The 19,064-nt window shown below is 49.6% G+C and overlaps 1 long non-coding RNA gene across 2 annotated transcripts in view; it reads left to right on the top strand.

The window, feature by feature from the left end:
* The first annotated feature begins 9,535 nt into the window (after nucleotides 1-9,535).
* The window catches only part of LOC144367476 (uncharacterized), a 36,455-nt gene continuing 26,926 nt past the window's right edge, over nucleotides 9,536-19,064 (top strand). For both annotated transcript variants that reach the window (XR_013426892.1, XR_013426893.1), the window contains exon 1: nucleotides 9,536-9,836. This is a non-coding gene — a long non-coding RNA (uncharacterized LOC144367476). The remainder of the gene's footprint in view (nucleotides 9,837-19,064) is intronic.

The following is a 19,064-nucleotide window of genomic DNA, read 5'->3' on the forward strand; positions in this document are numbered from 1 at the left end:
GGAGCATTACCGGTTTGAGCACTGTGACCTGACCTTGGCACATCCAGGCTTTGATCCCACCTCTCATAGTGAGGCATGGACTCACCACAGTCCCTGGAGGTGCTGAACTTCAATGAAGGCCTTTCTCAGGTCTGGGGTTATTGCTGGGGCCCTTGTACCTGCTTCACCATCTCCACCACCACTGGATGGTTCCTAGTCATCCTTAGTGTCTTGCCTAAGGTCACGAACAAGAGCTAGGATTTGAATCCAAGCTGCTGACCATTTTGAACCAGAGGATAATAGATCCACAGCTTTATGCAAATGAGAGTCAAAATATTTGAGTAGATAGGAGGGAAAACAATGGGTAAGGAGGGGGTTGAACTCGTCTTTCTTACTTGTATCCAATGCAAGATCTTGCTCTTTCGATTTTGATTAGACATTTGGAATGTATATTACGATCATTACGGCTTTCTTTTTTTCCCTTCTCACCTCAAGCAGGGTCTCCGATCAAGCCTGTATCATAACAGTAATTCGCTGGAGGATGCGTCTTGTCTCGTCCAACGCTCTCTACCACTGTTCTTGATCTGCAGCCTGTAGGAGAGCTCCAGACATGGGGATCTTCCTCAGAAAGGTGTTAGGAGTTGAGATTAGTTAGGCAAGTGGCAGAGTGAATGCATAAGTAGTGACTTTGCATAATGAGGCGTGTGAAATCCCACCGGAGGTTGTTAAAACAGCAGACAGACTGCGGTAAACAAGGAGGAAGGTAGGCTTTGAAAACAGATGGCTTTGAAAACCTGGCAAAGCCCTGTTTCAGACTTTTAAAAATTGGTTTCGTTAGTGCAAGCTATTTTTTAAAATTCTGCATGCATATTTTAAAGTTCTGTTTTAATGATAAAGTTCCTTGGGTAATTGAACATCAGTTTATATCCTGCCGTAAACATGCTAACAGCCAGATGTGATGGACAGCTTGCACAGAGACCCGGACTGTTCTCGTACATTTGGATTCAAATACATTATTTGCATTTTAGCTTGGGGTAGTTTTTCTGACTTACAAACGGGTGGGTATATGGCCATGGCCTGTCCCTCCCTGCCAAGGAGGTCACCTGCTGCAAACTCCTTGCCAATATCTGAGCTGCCCTGAAGACTCTCTCCTACCTCTCCCACATCTGTCCTTATTTTCTCCAGGAAACGGGCCTGACCTCTACTCACCGTCCCCACAGGATCTCTGTTACTCTTGACCTTCTTCCTCATGTTACCCACAAGCTGTCTGACCACTTCTGACCTTTGCATTGGACCACTGCCATGTTTCTGGGGTCACCTGACCATAGTGCAGGCTGAACCCTTTGGCCAGTTTCCCCTCTTCTGATGCATCTTAAATTAGTCACCCATCAGAGTTCCATTTCTAGGTGACTCAGCAGGGGAAGGGCCTCACCCAGTCTGAGTTCATACAATCATCTAACCTCTGAATTCGAGGTGACCTCTCTGCCTTTGTGAATTAGCTTCTAGATGATGTAGACACTCTTTGGGGGGCTCATATGGGCAATCTCTTCCCACCAACTCCACCTAGGTGATTCCCTATATTTAAATGCCTTCTTCTTAGTAACAACTGTCCTGTGATTATAGCAAAGACCTTACATAGTACTTAACTACATTCCAGGCACACTCCGAGAACCTCTGCTAACTCATCTAATTTTCACTACAACTCTGTAAAGTAGACACAGATTTTACAGATGGGAAACTGAGGCATAGTATGGCTAAGTACTTGCCCAAGTTCATACAGTTATTAAGTGGCAGTGCATGAACTTGAACCCAGCCACCATCTTGGTTTTAGCCCCTGTGATTTACTGTCTCTTGTGCTTGGGAAACTTACCATCCATATCCCACTGGTCTTTAATGGCTACTGGGTTAGTTTCTACCATGCCCTGAACTGTTGCTATCAATGGAGTAGGATGCTTGTTTATTACCAGTTATGTCTGTGCCAATTTCACTTATTGTGATACACGATTTAATTATTATATAAAGAGTTGTGGTATGAGTATAAAAAGAAAGAAAATTTGTATATAAATCTCATTTAATATCTGTGAAAGTTTCAATATCATTAAGTTGCTAAAAATATTTTTTTCCAATTAGGACAGCCATAACAACTTTGGAGGATCTTGGGGTAGTGGGGATGTCTTCTCTGGATGTCTCTGAAGCACTTTAAAGAGACTCTAAGTGGAAATCAGAAGATTGGCCATGAGGAAGCTGACCACGTTGGCTTTTGCTGAGGCCTTGCTAAACTATGGGTGCCCATTTTATACACTGAAGAGCCCAGTCTTCATGAAGAAGTATACATACAGTCACCTTAATTTTGAATATAGTTTAATGCAAAAAATTAAAAAATGAGAAGTAGCAAAATATTCTTCTTCAAACAAAACTCTTGACTATTCATGAAACCCCACCGTCGGAGGGCTGGTGCCCGCCTCTCATAGTGAGGCATGGACTCACCACAGTCCCTGGAGGCGCTGAACTTCAATGAAGATATGTTTAGGGACTCTGCTTGCTTTCTGATGGGACTGGTCAGGAAGTTCCCTGCTGGTGTGAGGCAAGGAATGAGAGTCTTAAACTTGTTACACACCAGAGAACATGAGAGGCTTGCATGGAACACAGCCTCAGGACCAAGGACCCTGTCCTGGATCCAACATCCTGTCCACGCTTCCACTAACCTGAGTTCCAGGAACACCACCATGGCAAATGCTGCTTTGGCCCAGTGTATACCCTGTCTGTGGCTCAGGTCTAAGGAGTAAGACTTTGGTATTCATTGACCTGTGGTTTGAACAGGGTGTTGTAATGTTCGTGTGTTCCCAGGTTGTGCATGTTTAACCCCAAGTGTCCAATGCGATGGTGTTTAGAGGTGGAGCCCTTGGACCATGACTACACCATGAGCATCAATTTCTGTGGTTTGTAAGCCACCCAGTCTGTGACACTCGGCACAGCAGGCAAATGGCCTAAGTCATAGGGTCACTTAATTCTTAATTATCTTAATTCTCTGGTTCTAATCACTATTTCATTTGATCAAGTGATTGCTTTGGTCAAAAGTAAGGTTTGTCACATTTATTCATTTTGCTGCACATCAAGGTTCTTTAAGTTGTGAAAAACAGTTTTTTGCTCAGAGCCGTGACCAGATCCAGATCTTTCTACCCCCAAACCTTCTGCTCCTGCTTTTTCTCCCCACTGAGCTGTATGACCATGAAAAATCCCACGTGTGGTACGTGTCTCTGTCTGGCATCAGAGTTGATCCATCTCTGAGTGGACAGGAGGGAGCTCTGGCTGAGCACCTTCACCTGGCACATGGTCAGACCAACTAGGAGACTTGGCCAGTGCCAGACAATGGAAGCCAGAATGCAGGAGGACTGGGTCTCCATCTTCCCCAGCAGGAAGTCCTCACCCAGACCTGCCTTCTGGGCACCGTGGAAGGTCTCCACTCTGAGTGGTTTTGCTTCCTGAGTTTGTGGCCTGGGATCCCATTCTATGTCTTTATCTTTCAACATTTAAAGCCTTGATTTTCCAGCCAGGACAATGTCAGATGTTCTTGATACAGGAAGATTGTCCATGGAACTCAGAATCCAAATCCAGAGCCCAGCAGAGAAATCTGCCCTGGTGCCTCTCTGACTCTTATTATCTTGAACAGATCTTTAGATCCCAAGCACAAAACCCCATCAGGCCTTCCCATTCAGCAGGACTGTGGTACGTGTCTCTGTCTGGCATCGTAATTTATCCTTGGAAGGAGACTCAGATCAGCTTGCTTTCAATAAATAGATTTTAGACCAAAATGCTGTGTAATTATGTTTCCTAATAGTATTAACTCACTGCCCATGGGCAAAACACAAAAATCCCTCTGTTGTACCAAAGCAAACCTGTTAAGCTGAACTTCTGGGCAAAGAGAATGTGTGGGGTGGATGTCAATTTTGGAAAACAGAAGAGCCCTCCAAAGGGTGATTTGGGGGAGGAGAAAGAATATTTCTGTGATATCTTATAGCTCTGATGTCCTGGACTTCTATTGGCACACTCTTTCCGTATATTTGTATGTCTGAGATACTTGTCCTGGCATGTGATTGGGTCAATATTTGTTCTGTTGGGTGGGTGACGTTCTGAACAGTCTCTGGCCTGTACAGTAAATTTCACTTGCGATATTGGCCTGGCAAACATCACTCGAGAGAATTCATCTTCCAGAAAAACGTGGATTAACTTTAAGCTTCCGTTTAAATGTTTTGTGAAGATCTATGTTGGGGTTAACCATGGTGTAAGATCCTAGGTGGGGCTCATGTTGAGGTTTTGGGCTGGTCTTGGGCCTGTGTGAGTAGGATCACACTGCTCCTCTTGTCCCTGGAACCAGGAGAGGGTCCCTAAGCTCAGTAACCCAGTGAGCACCCTCTGCTGAACCTTAATGTTCCTCAGAATACTCTTCTGTAATTGTCTGTAAGCTCACAGAGTTCATTTCTCCAGATCTCACCAGGCCAGACTCTTCCTTGGAGACCCAAAAGCACCTGGGGATGAACTTAGGTTAGAGGGAACCCTCCTTCTGGAAAAAACAAAACAAAACAGGAGGCAAAGATTTGTTTGGATGCTTTATTTCTCAGAGTTTGGCTGTTCGTCTAGATGCTGCATCTCTGGATGGCCTGTCCTGTCGCTTTGTTTTAATTGACCTCCCAACACATGAAGCATTCCTTAAGACAGGAATTCTCCTCCTCTTGTTTTCAGACTTGGTTCTGAACACTTCATGCCTTCACTGCCGGCCATTGTACCTTCTCTTCTCTATCCTCTGACTTCCATTTGGAAGTTCATTCCCTCGTTTTGGTCTTTCTCTTCCCCTTAGGTCTGGGACTTAGTACCCACTTTGCAGCTGACTTTGACCCTTCCTCTCCCATGATTCCTTGCTTCCCTCCCTCCAGCCAGCATGCTGCAGTTTGCCAAGGTGAACACTTTTGCGTCTCAATCTCGTGCCTCAACCTTCCACCTCTTCTTCCTCCTTGGACCTGCCCTTTAGGTAGCTCTCCTTTTGGGCTAACCCAGGCCTCTGGGCCTGACCTGGGTGTTAACTCATTTTGGAAACCCTCCTTGTTGATAATCTCTGAGTCAAAGGAGACTCGACCCTGGAGAGAGGCCTGTGGCGATATCCACGGAGAGCCCTGGGATTGAACGGCTGTGTGTGTTGGCGATGTCCCCAACAGCACTTGGAGCCTCTGATGAACCTCTGCATGCTTGGAAGGGCTGCTGCTTGCATTGACTTTTTCTGGTTGACTCGTTCTTCAGTCTGAGAGAAATCATTCGGAATCCCGTCAGTGGTCAGAGTGATACATACAAGGATCAGCACCATCATTAGAGAAGCTGGGTGTGGCTCAGGATAGTGATCACGGGCAGACTTTTATCTTACAGGAAGAATGAATATTGAAGTACTATATAATTTCATGAAGTACTATATAATTTCCCAAACTGGCTACACTCACATAATTGACACCCAGTTCAAGAGGAAGAAGAGCACCAGGTCCCCGGAGCCCCTTTCTCCCTCTTCTAGTCATTGCCCTTATTTCCAGAATAACCACTCTCCTAATTTCTAGCGGCACTGATTGCTTCTGCCTGTATTGGGACTTTATATGGACAGGACAGTGTGGTGTATAGCTTTGTGTTTATTTTCTCTCATTTGACAATATGTTTGTAAAACCCATCCATGTGGTTGAGAATAACAGTAAATAATCCATTTTTTAACCACTTAAACCCAATTCTCTCCTTGGTGACCCACACCCAGTGGATATATGCACTTTCATCTGGAAGCTACCATTTTCTTGGTTGCAAAGATTTTGGTTGTAGGAAAATTAGGAAAGATATTTGGGTATTTTCAAATGGTCACACAGTGGTTAAAGTGTACAGGGGGAATCAACCAACTGGAGGTTTTTTCCTTAGGAGTGGGAAAGGGACAGGACTCCCCAGTCTCGGTCTCCATGAAGGTCCACTTAGAAGGAAGCAATCAGAGCTACCCACTGGATGGTTTGAACTTGGAAGCACATGGACCCCTTCTATGACCTGTCCTTTCCTGACAAAGGCCCCAGAAGGACACCATTTCCATCCCAATGGACAGATGGGAACACTGAGGAGAGAAGTGGCTTGTCCACAGGATACACACAGCACTCAGTCTAACTCTTCACTCCCAGACATGACGCCTCCCAGCATCCCCTAAACAGATTGCTGATAAGACCCAGGGATTCTGAGCAGGAAGACTCAACATCCCACAGAGCAGTCAGCTGGTGATGACACAGGCCCAGGAAGGCACTGGACCCATGGCCAGGTTGAGCAAGTGGGCTCTGGACCCATAGCCGGGTTGAGCAGGTGGGCACGGGGCCTATGGCCAGGTTGGGCTGGTGGTCACGGGGCCTATAGCCAGGTTGAGCAGGTGGGCACGGGGACTATGGCCAGGTTGTGAAGGTGGGCACGGGGCCTATGGCCAGGTTGAGCAGGTGGGCACGGGGCCTATGGCCAGGTTGAGCAGGTGGGCACGGGGACTATGGCCAGGTTGTGAAGGTGGGCACTTGGCCTATGGCCAGGTTGAGCAGGTGGACACAGGGCCTATGGCCAGGTTGAGCAGGTGAGCATGGGGCCTATGGCCAGGTTGTGAAGGTGGGCACAGGGCCCATGGCTATGTTGAGCAGGTGGACTCTGGACCATGCCAGGTTGAGCAGGTGGGCACAGGGCCCATGGCCAGGTTGAGCAGGTGAGCTCTGGACCCATGGCCAGGTTGAGCAGGTGAGCTCTGGACCCATGGCCATGTTGAACAGGTGGGCTCTGGACCCATGGCCCTTGAACAGGTGGGCTCTGGACCCGTGGCCAGGTTGAGCAGGTGGGCAAGGCGCCTGTGGCCAGGTTGAACAGGTGGGCACATGGCCCATGGCCAGGTTGAACAGGGGGCACAGGGCCTATGGCTAGGTTGAGCAGGTGGTCACAGGGCCTATGGCCAGGTTGTGAAGGTGGGCACTCGGCCTATGGCCAGGTTGAGCAGGTGAGCTCTGGACCCATGGCCATGTTGAATATGTGGGCTCTGGACCCTTGGCCAGGTTGAGCAGGTGGGCACGGCACCAGGTTGAACAGGTGGGCTCTGGACCATGCCAGGTTGAGCAGGTGGGCACAGGGCCCATGGCCAGGTTGATCAGGTGAGCTCTGGACCCATGGCCAGGTTGAGCAGGTGAGCTCTGGACCCATGGCCAGGTTGAACAGGTGGGCACATGGCCCATGGCCAGGTTGAACAGGTGGGCACAGGGCCTATGGCTAGGTTGAGCAGGTGAGCTCTGGACCCATGGCCATGTTGAATATGAGGGCTCTGGACCCTTGGCCAGGTTGAGCAGGTGGGCTCTGGACCCGTGGCCAGGTTGAGCTGTTGGGCTCTGGATCTGTGGCCATGTTGAATAGGTGGGCTCTGGACGCAGGGCCAGGTTGAGCCAGCTACTATTGTGCTACAAAGCCTCGTAGTTCCTCACCTCTGAGTGTCCAGGTGACCATACGCTGGTGAAATGCTCACTGCGTAGGACTTGGAACTGTTACACTTCTGGCAATGGGTTGGAATCCTCTAGAAACATGCAAAGGTGGGAAGAGCAGAGACCTTCTGGTCACCTATCCTCAGAAGCAAGAGACAGAGTAAGGCTGCAGGAGGACCATTTTTGGCAACTGGGAGCCAGATAACCCCAGAATGCAGAAGCCCTGCAGTATTGTCGTCCCCTGGGGCTCCTGGGAGGAGGATGGTGGCAGCTACACCATCTCTAAGACCTAATGATTTTCATTGTGATAATTCTCCAGTCACCTCTTCTCAGCTTTCAATCGATTTGGTCTCTCCTGCCCAACCCCACACCAGCCTGCAGCTGGGCTCTCTGCTTCCAGTCCCCTCCCTCGGATGTACCTGCCCCTGTTGCCCTGGTAAATGTCAGGGCCCTTGTAGCCCCGTGATTCATCCTTCCAGGACGCGTCTGTTGGCTGGCATGCAATGTCCTCTGCAATCCAACCCCTGGTCACTGCGGTGACATCCGCATTTGCCCAAACCCTCCTGACGTCCTGCTGAACACCATCCTGCTCCCCGAGGTGTGTGAGTTCTGCCTGGGGCTCCCAGCTACCTGCTTCTTGGCGGAGTCACTGACACATCTTTAAAGGTTCAGCTCAGCTGTCACTCTTCAGGGAGGCATTTCCCAACTTTCTGTTGGGCCCTCTCTGTGACCTGCAGTACCTGAGCTTCCTTCTGTCCAGTTCTGTGCTGTCAGTTAACCCATCGATTCCTTTCTCCCTCTAGATTGTATGATACTGAAGTCTCAGGCTCCTAGCAGAGACCCAATCTAGTCGTTTTTTTGATCCAAACAACAAAGACCCCTGGGGGAAAGCCATCGGTCATCACAAAGGACAGAGGGGAAGACCCAGGCCCCCAGAGGGAAGTGGCTTGTTTGGATTGTACAGTTAGTACTCAATTTTAACTCTCTCCTGGCCTGAGCAGAGGCGTTGGGAGTCTCCTAGTGGCCAGGGAACAGAACTCAGACCAACTGCCCCACTGCCCCAGAGACTGCTCTGGGCAGAGCCTATGATCCCTAGCAATCTCTCTCACCAGGCTTCAAGATGGCCATCCGGGGGCACGCACAAGCCCTGTGCCTCATCCTGAGATTTTTCCCCTGTCTCTGGGGTTAATGGATCTATTTCCTGTAAATGGAGCTGGGTGTCCAATACACATTGGGGAGAGAAAGAGCCTGTGGGGAAGGAGGGGGAGGATGTGCCATTTGGGTTGCTTAAACAGCCGACAGCTGCACTGACTTAATTGGGTTTTATTCTATTTGATCTTGGATAAAGAGGATTTTTGAGAGTCCATTTTCTCCTTCTTAAGTGTTCTTGCTAAAAAAAAAAAAAAAATTGCCAAAGCCTGCTGGGTTGCTTCCGGATCTTGCTGGCCAGGCTTGCACACAAGGGGGCAGTAGCACACCACCAACCTGCTCAGGAGCACCCACGGGAGCCCATGTTCAGATCTGGAGCATTCACCAGGAATTTTAACTCTAGTTAGATATTTTCCATCTCATATATATTGGCGAGAAATATCACTTAAGACAAAGTTGGAAATAAATTAACCGGGGAACCACATAAAGAGGTTTATATTTGCTTTTCTGCCATCATCTGTGAATTTTTATACTTTGAGTATTTTCAGTCTGGATCACAAACCCCCAATCTGAATTTGATGGTGCCATAAGGTGATTCCCCTCTGCTTGAGGGTGTTCCTGGGAATCCCAGGTCACGACGGGAAAGCTGTACGTGTCCGCTAAAGGCTTCTGAATGCCTTGGAAGTGCTAGGCACCGTACCGTGGGTGGCTGCATCTGTTCCTCAGGTTAACATTCCAGAAAGTTCACACCATGATCTTTACATACCAGGAGAGGAAGCAGGCTCAGAGGGATAAAGCACATTGCCCAAGGTCATGCGCTCAAGGACATAAAGGAATTTTCCTGTGCACTCTGACAGATGCTACCTGTCTCGTTCACTGACCGTCCATCCTCGGCACCCAGGGCAGTGCCAGGCTGTGTGGTTAGTAAACATGTGTGGACTGAGGCCTGGCTGAGCGCTTGCCAACCCCAGGAGCACCACACTCTGTGCACCACTCTCTGCTTTTAGAAGGGAGCTGGCCGTCCTTCAAGGGCTTTTGCTGAGGCAGCCCCTGGATTCCAGAGGAAAGCCCCTCCCTGCAGGGAATTCTGCAGAAGCAGGAGGTCCTGGAGCGAGACCAACACATCCTGCAGGATGATCGCTTGCTGAACACATCTGCTACGGGGCAAAGGAAAGAAAATGTCCCAGGCTTTGGGTTTCACCCTGAGTAAGTCGTGGGAAACTGGGAGACGGGGTGCTATTAGGTTACCTATGGTTCCAGCCCCTCTAGACCTCAGAGGCACATTGTGGGATGGGCAGGGTGAGGAGAGAACCCCAAGGGACATTCCTGTGTGAGGCAAGGTCCAGCATGATGGGGTGGGGGTCTCTAAAGAGCCAATGAGCTCCACGAGAATGGGGGTCCCACCGTGGCCTCTGGCTGGCCCACCCTGTTCCATCCTGCCTGCCCTCTGACCCCCAGAGGTTGGAAACCTTGCTGGAGGAGACAGTGTTGCTGGGTGGTCTTCCGAGTGGCAGGTCTGAGGGCTGGGGGCATCTGTCAGCGGGGGGGAAAGCCCCCAGCGCTGGGGATGCTGGGAAGAGTCCCGGAAGGTAGGCTAGGTCCTCGAAGGGTGTGTGAATTCAACGTGTCTGTCATTCCCCCTGCTGGGTTGTGCCACAGAAAAAGGCTCCAGAGAGGGGCCAGTGGGCTTGTCTTGGGGGAGCTGGGCGGACTCTGTCCTGACCACAGGCAGGCTCAGGGAAGGACGGGGCTTCCTGGGACAGACAGCGCTGGCAGGAGGGGCAGGGCCAGCCCGGGGAAGAGAGGGAATGGTTCCTCTGGGTACCTTCGGCAGGGAGGCACAGGGCTCAGAGTCCCAGCCTGGGTAAGAGACCGGGCTCCTCACCTCCCTTATGGGTGGGCAGAGACTCACGTCTCCAGGGGCCACAGTGTCTGTCCCCGCTTCTCAGATGAAGCCGAGCTCTTGTAACGCGGCAGGTTTCTGGCCATCCCCGTGGATTCCTGGCCCATTCTCCTATTGACAGGAAACAGACCCTCACTCAGGTTTCCTCGGAAGTGGGGCATATGGCGGTGTTGGGAAGCTCTGTGGGGCCAGCCCTGGGGTGGAGTGGAAACGGCCACACCCTGGATCTTTCTGGTTCCTTCTGTTACGGGTGGGGTTGATTCAGGGTCTCTGCTCCCAAACGTCTGCTGCAACCAGCATCGGGTTCCAGGGATCATCTCTGCATCATGCCATTTTCTACTTGGCCTGCAGCATCTGTGGGTCTAGCTCACAGCGTTCCCATGAGCAGGGATCTCACTGCCTCCGGTCATCTTTGTGTATCAAGCCCTCTTCCAGACGCCTGAATGGGTGGCTCTGTGCAGGTGGCTCCTCTGGCCTCACACAGCATGGAGAGGACCTGGACCTCACTCTGCCTCTGCTCCTCTCACACACCAGCCTTCTTCTCTCTCTCCAGGCCCGTCGACTCCTAGTTCCCGCCCACAACACACTTTTGCTGCCCACAATTCCTACCCCTGGCGCACAGCGTGGTTGCCCAGGCCTTCTGCGGAAGACGATGGAAAGCATCTCCCAGCCAGACTGAGAATGTGCTTTTGAAGTGACTGAGAAATTTGCCATCTGTCAATCCTGAACATGACATCACTGTGAAGATCTTACACGGAAGTGCACCCAACAGAGAGAAGTCAAGGTTCAGAGAAACCAGCCACTAGACACAGGGGAGAGCTTCACCAACTGGTTGCAGATTCACACAATACCCTTCTTCCTAAGGCCATTCTACACACCGTGTTAGTTGCCTGATCTGTAAACCTTAGACTCAATCTCAACTCACTCCCCACAGCCACCAATTCCACTAATTCCACAAGGATGCATAACTTATGAGTCAACTTGACTGGGCTATGGCGTGCCCAGATATTTAATTAAGCATTATTCTGGCTGAGTCTGTGAGGATGTTTTTCAGTGAGGTTAACTTCTGACTCAGTAGACTGCGTGAAGCAGATGGCTCTCCCTGACATGGGTGGCCCTCGTCCAATTGGCTAAAGGCCTGAAGATATCAAAAAGACTGACTCTCTGCCTGATGGCTTGGGCTGGGACAAGTCTCTTTCTGCCTTGGGACTCAGAATGAAGTATCAGTTTTCGGGTCTGTAGGCTGCCAGCTCCCTACTGGCACTTCCACCCCAGCTCTGTCCATCTCCAGTTTGCTGCCTACAGGGCTTGGTGCTGCTCAGCCTCTAGGACCACAGGAGCCCATTCCTGATAATAAGTCTCTGTATGTCGACATCCTCATCTGTCTACCACTGGTCTGTTTCTCTGGAGAACTTTGATGGTGTCCAGTTTTCAAATGCTTCTTGACAACCTCTTCTTCCTCATCCCCACGTCGTAGGCCTCCTGTGAGCAAAAGTGCTTTCCCTCCAGTGGGATGAGGAGCTCATCATCCCACCTGCTGTCCTCCCAGGGAGGACAGCACTTGTTAATGTGTTTGGCCTCAATTTATTCCCTGTGCTGCACATTCCTGGAGAGCCAGGATTCTATTTCTCCAGTGCCTACAGCATTCCTAACTTTTCGCTCACATCACAATTTGAACAATGAATACACTGTGTGTGCTTGGGTATAACTAGATTTTCAAAATATCGGTCAGCAAGACAACCACAGATCCTTTAATCCCAAAGGTTGATCCAGATTATTTGACCTAATTCTTTAATACCCCATCATCAGATAATTCCGTGTGAGCCGACCACCGTAATGTCAGCAAGTACAGGGCTGAATCTCATCTCCACCACAGTGTGGAGGGCTTGGCGTCCTTTAATGAATGTACATAGAGAGGGATGTCAGAAGATTAGCATTCTTGTAATGAGAAAGAGAGAAACATTCATCAAAATTGCCCAAATGCTATCGGTGGAGCATCTTCCAGCTAAGACCTGCAGTAAATGGCAGTGAGAGATGGCAGATTTCACAGGTTGGTCATGGGGAGGCTTGTTAATTTCACAGTTTATAAAAGATTAATGGTAAAGGAAATAAGCCACAGCTACAGATATCTAATTGCAGAAAATGCTTTGTGTAAAATACAACCCAGAAGAAAATAGAAAGGAGAATGTGACATTTTCTTTGGAAATAGGCCTTGACCTTTCCATTGACTTTAGAAGTGATGGGAATTCCTAACCAGGGGGACTTTGGCTCCAAGTCAGCAGACCAACGGCTCTCCAAATTATGGGGGTCCCAGGGAGATCCTGCCCTTGAGAGAGTTCTGAACTGAGAAGATATGAAGTTGACCCCATTCCCTGAAACTGAGGGATGAATTTGGTCACCCTGCTGGTTGTTTATAGACCTGAGCCCTGGGGACTGGCTCCACAGCGGACACTGAGCCTTTTACTTTCCTATTAAAATCAATGGATGACTCCCTCCGTGATGCAGAGAATTCCGGTGCCTCCTGGAGATATCAGCTGAACTCTGTCACCTCCCCTCCCATCCAAAGGACATGTTAAGAGTGCTAATCCTTGGTGCTACTCAATGTGACCTGACTTGGGAACAGGGTCTTCATAGGAATAATCAAGTGAAAATGAGGTCCTCAGGGTGGGTTGCTGTAATTGAGTGCCACCGGTGACCTTGTAAAGACAGGAAGCCCTGGCACAAGGACACCCCTGCAGGAAGGGCCCCCACTCCCTGGTTCCCAGTACGGTGGGAACTGCTGCTCTGCTGACCCACCGACAGACTTGGCATGGATATCCCTCTGCTGGGACTCACAGCCCTTCTCAAGTCAAAGATAAAGGACAAGCCCAATTTTCACTCCCCTGACTATTTTCTTCCAGGTTGTACTTTAGACAAAGCGCTTTTTGCAACTAGATCTGCGCAGGTGGGGGCTGGAGCAACGCATCTCCAAGGTGAGGTGCCACGTGGCCAGCAGCGCCCCAGAATTGAGGAGAGAGGCATCAAAGGACTCCCCTCCACAGCCCTCAGTGGCCAGGCCTGCTGTCCCCGTGACTGCGGCCTTTCAGCCCCAGGTCTCTGATCCAGGACATTGCTATTGTCCAAGCTGCCAGGCTGAGGGATTTTGCTGACTCCTTGCAGATTAACACACCACATGCTCTGCCTCTTGATCTGGCTTCTCTGGAGGGTTTTACAGCCTAGAAACAAAGACGGAATGATTCAGTCTGCGACACTGTTTCTGAGTATAAATCATAAAAGTTAAGAACCTAAGAACTCGTGGTCCCCCTGTGCTACGCTGAAGTAGCGTGACTGGGGTGTAAGGAAGACACAAGGAGAAGGGATGGAGGCTCAGATCCAAAAGATGTGGATTGAAATCCTGACACCTCCATCAGCTGTGTGAACTCAAGCAAACCACTTGATTCTGTAATGCCAGATTTGTGGGACCCCAGTAGACCTCCAGGAGCTGAATCCGATGCAATCACACAAGAGTCTTTATTGCAAGCTTGAGCCTGGATTCACAACCGTTGCCGACGCAGCAGTCCCAGGGAGTGAGTCCCGGTCCTTTGTTCAGTGAGATTTTATAGGTTTTGGGGGGATACACTATGCGTCATAACAACACACAGCAAATCATTCCATACCGTGGGAAAATCAAACAACAACTCTTAACATTGATTAGCACATTCACTGGTGGGAACAAGTTGGGTAGGGGTGATTGGTTAGTACAAGGGGGGGATTTGTTTGAACTGATTGGTTTAGATCACGAGGGGTGTACGTGCCAAACTATATGGTTTCCCAACATGTTATCAACCACCATAAACTACTGGGGGGTCATCTGGCATCCCAGGTATTTTCCCTGTCTCATGCTGATTGGAGGTTGCTAAGGGGTTGCTATGGGTCCTCACCTAGCCTAACTGAGTCAGGAACACCTGGTGCTGCAGATCTCTCCTGTTATTTGCAGACAAACAACTCAGCAGGGTGGGTATGTGCCTAGGAGTGCTTTTCCAAGGGTTTTTCCAAGGACAAGGATCATGCCCTCTTCCTTAGGACAGCCCTTGAGGTAGAAGCTGGTTTCTCAAAAATGGAGTCACATCAGTTTCTCAGTTCCACGGGCCTCGGTTTCCCCATCCATAGGGCTGGGGTACAAGAACACCTTACAAAGGAATTGCCATGAGGAATGAAGGGCTGGGCTAACCACATGGCTCAGAACTGGGCCTCTTTCTGAACTTTTAACAGACTCCAACTTCTCTCTTCAAATAGATCCTGAATCCCTCCAGGGAAGGGGAACACTCGCTCTCCTTTGAATTCAGTTTGGATTGGTGCATATGTGGGGTGCTGAATATGCTCGCCTATGAACCCCTTCTTCAGTTCTACAGGATGGATTAGGGTCCCCCTTTCTCTGATTCTTATGTTGAGGTCCTAACTCCCAGTGCTCAGATTGCAGATGTAGTCAGGTATTTTAAGAGGAAGTCCTACTGGAGTGGGGGCCCCCTAAACGATACCACTTGGGTCCTAATAAATGAGGAGATCTGGAGACAGATATGCACACAGCAAGAACAGCAACCGGAGTCAGCGACTGGCGTCACGCTGCCATGGCCAGTGACTGGGAATGCAGGACAGGTCCTGGCTGGTGCCTTGAGAAGGTGCCTGACCCCACCAACGCCTTTGAGGAGGCCAGCCAAGCTTTCCACAAAACTGCTTGAGCAGAGTGACCCCCAAGTCTGCACCTGGGGAAAGGCAGGCACAGAGCCCTGAAGCTCCTTCACGGCGACAGGATCCTGAAGGGCGGAACTGACTGGCCAAAAGGCAGGAGGTGACAACGTGGGGTCGGTTTCCTTGGCTGCTGTCTTGGTGTGTTTGGGCGACAAACTACCACAGACGGGGTGCTTTATTAACCACAGAGACTTACTTCTCAGTTTGGAAGCCTGGGATGTCCAAGGAGAAGACTGGGCAGATTCTGTGAGTGCAGGGTGCTTCCTGCTTCACAGACAGCATCCTTTAGCTTCACTTCACACTGTCAGGAAGTTCTGTTCTTGGGGAGCAAATCCCATTCATAATGGCTCCACCCTCATGGCCTGATCACGTTCCAAAAGCCTCACCTCTTCCTAGCTCACACTGGGGGTTAGGGTCTCAATATATGGATTTTTTTGTCAGGGGGGCAGAGGCACACACATTCCCAACATGCTAGTGAACCCAATATGCATTTTACAATGTAAGATAAATGTTTTACAAATTATGATATATATTCTGTATCTTAAAATACACCACTGACTCATTAGTAAGGAGAAGCGTGCTTACTAAAATCGAGTGTATCCTTTGTGTCTCTGGGGTGGTCTGAAATCACATGCAGAAAAATCCAGAGTGCTCATGCCGTATGAGCTTGTGGACTTTATAAAATCTGCAACAAAGAATCTCTATGGTGATGGCTACGGGTTGACACCATCAGCCAGGGAGCCCAACTCCCTTGAAGAGGGAAGAGCAGAACATAACATGGGGGGCAGGAGCCTGGACTCTGGTGCCCTCCAGCTGTATCTGATCCTAGCTCTGCAGCCACTTGGCTGTGAGACCTTGAGAAACTCTCCACCTGTTGCCTGGTCTCCTCGTCTGTAAAATGAGAATAACGATCCTGTCCACGGCATAAGACTGCTGTGAAGTTCCGTGACAATCTCGTCAAGGTCCTAGAGGAGTGCCCTGCACGGAGTCCTTGCTCTGTAGGTGTCGGCTGTCATTGGGTCACTGGTGCAGGGGCTTCCACTCCCCGCCCCCAGAGCAGAGGCGTCCTCCTCTCACCTTCTTCACCTGTTAAGGGAGGGGGCTGGTGGATCTGATGGCTGAGACCCAGCTATCCTTGGGGCCATGTGGAGGGACTTTATGCAAAGAGTGGACGCTGTCTGTCCCACATGTCTGGAGCTGTCCCCAGCCTTCCTTGGAGTCAGCGATGGCCAACATGCAGACTAACGTGGAGAGCCGAGTCCACATGTTAAAGATGGCAGAACCCTGACACGAAAGGCCTTCGGGTCTCTGAGTAACTGTGGGGAAGGCAGCCTGGAGCCCACAATCTGAGAAAGAGATTTTATTTTAGTAGGTTGATCTTCTAAAATTAAGAATTTTCACATTAACAAGAACTTGCTGAACCAATCCAGTGCTGTTTTGGCCCACAATTAGAAAAGACCTTCAGTCTTTCCCTTTTCCATCCGTAAGAGGAGTCATAGATCCTTTCCTGCCCCTGTACCCAGGGTCAGGCCCTGAGGTGTCCTCTGAAGGGAGAGGAGTATTTAATCCAGTGCCTGTGTGCTGCTGGCACCTGCGTTGAAGGGGGAAGCTGCCAACTTCTGTGCTATTCTCCCATTCAGTTTTGGTCACAGCTGTGGAGGGACATTCTTGGTCCAATAGCAGCTTCTCTTAAGAGCCCACAGTGATCTTCCATTTCCCATTCCCCATGTATCCTTGACATTCCTGACATTGGTGGGAGACCATTCATCAAGCAGGTATGCTGTGTTAGTCAGCTTTCCATTACTGTAACAAAATAACTGAGGTCATTAACTTACAAAGAGGAAAGGTGTATTTTGGTTTACTTGTAGTATGGGAGGTTTCAGTCCATGATTCAATGGACCCATTGCTTTTGGTCTGTGGTGAGGCAGCTCATCATGGCAGGAAGACATGGCGGAGCAAACTTGTTCACCCCATGGTGGTGAAGTGAAAAATAGAAATAGAGATGGGTCCCACAATCCCTTTAGAGAATATGCTCCCAGTGACCTAAAACCTGCCATTAGGCCCCTACTTCCTAAAGGCCACAACCGAGAGCACCCCCAATTCCTAAAGTCCCTACTACCTCCCAAGAGCACCACCTGGGGAATAAACCATGAGCACGTAGGCCTCTGGGGACCATTTGACATTCAACCGTGCACATGGCTGTCCTGGAGATGGGTGCTCCCCTCCACCAGGGGCCTTGGGAGTGAGTGGATGCACATTGATGATGGGCCAGGGTGGAAATTTGGAGAGCCTGGACGCACAGACAGGGAACTCGATTATGTGCCCAGTGTAGGTTTCTCCTGCTCCCCCCCATCACCCGCCTCTCGCTGCTGCTCCTGGAGGTCAGCCCACGAACAGGCTGCCCACACCCCAGACCTGCATTTGGAGAGAATTCAAGTGAAGACAGGCAGGAACAGCACGTCCTCACTCTGGCCTCCTATCAGCCTTGTCTCAAGTTCAAATGGACTCGTCCTTTGGCAGTCCTTGAGGACTTCAATACAGTGGGTTGCCCGCTTCTGTTTGCAGTTCCTCATTTCTTCCCCGTGGCTTAGACTCTGGTGGAGATGGACGGCGAGTTTGTATGCCTCATAATCTCCAACAGATCTTACGCCCAAGAAACCCCAACGACCACAGCCAAGAGCACTCTGTAAAGAGTTCTAACTCAGTGGTATTTACTTCATTTGAAGGATTTTTGCTATACACTATAGGTGAACCCAAAGAGGTATTCAAATGTATTAAGACACCTCATTGGACTTGAGAATATGACATCTTGACATGCCAATAGGCCAGAGTACCTCATCTCCCTCAGGTCTTTGCAAGATGGCGGCTCGGTGTCCCACTGTGCCAGAGAGGTGCTTGTCAATCTAGGTGCTCAGGGTCCATATGGTGTATGTGGGAGTTTGTTCCTTCATTAAAAAAATCCTCTTTTGTAATTAATTGGAATAAGAAGTGAACCTTTACCCCATTATTGTCTGTCATGTGCCTCTTGCCAATTAGCATGGTTGCACTTCACAGCTTAATTTAGTATCAGTTGTGAAACTTGAAGAAAGATTGCACCATCTTTGAATATTAATGCGATTTTGTTTCCCCAGGGCATTAAGCTTTCTGACACGCTGGACTCTCTCCACTTGGTAGAGAGTTTTTGGATTCTCAACTCAAATAAAGCTTCACTTACTTGTACCATCTTCCAATTTTATGGTGAAAAAGAGCCTCCATTCTTAACATTGGCCTACTTCTCGTTGAGGAGTAGAGAGACTGCCAAAAAATCCTGAGATAAAAATTCTGGGCCGGCTTAACAGCCCTTGGAGTCTTTCCCAGACAGTGCTTCCTGAGATTTCCTGTAAGGTAGACTGATGCATTTTAGAAACTCCTCAGAGTAGAAAGGCCTTAGTGAGATGGAGCCTTTGGCATTGGGTCTGGTACCTGGGAGGGGATCAATGAATTTCTCTTTGGATGTAAGGGGTATACCCATCGTCATCGGGCAAGGAACTTTAGTGCAAATCTCTGAGAAGTGATTGTGTGATCCCAGAGCTTTCGAGGGCTGGGTTATGGGGACCTTCCACCTCTTTGCACCCTGAGAAATCTGTTGACATGGTCCAGTGTTCCTCCGTGGGTAGGATGTGGAGGCTCCAAGCGTGCTTGGCAAAGAACCAGAAGTTTCCCAGGAGGCCTGACCATTCATTGACACAAGTTTGCTCTGCAGGAAAATGGCCTTCTCCTTCAACAAAACACCCCACATCTCCCAAAAGAGGAGGTGCCAACCC

Source organism: Ictidomys tridecemlineatus, chromosome 10 (genome assembly GCF_052094955.1).
Source record: "Ictidomys tridecemlineatus isolate mIctTri1 chromosome 10, mIctTri1.hap1, whole genome shotgun sequence".
NCBI lineage: Eukaryota > Metazoa > Chordata > Mammalia > Rodentia > Sciuridae > Ictidomys > Ictidomys tridecemlineatus.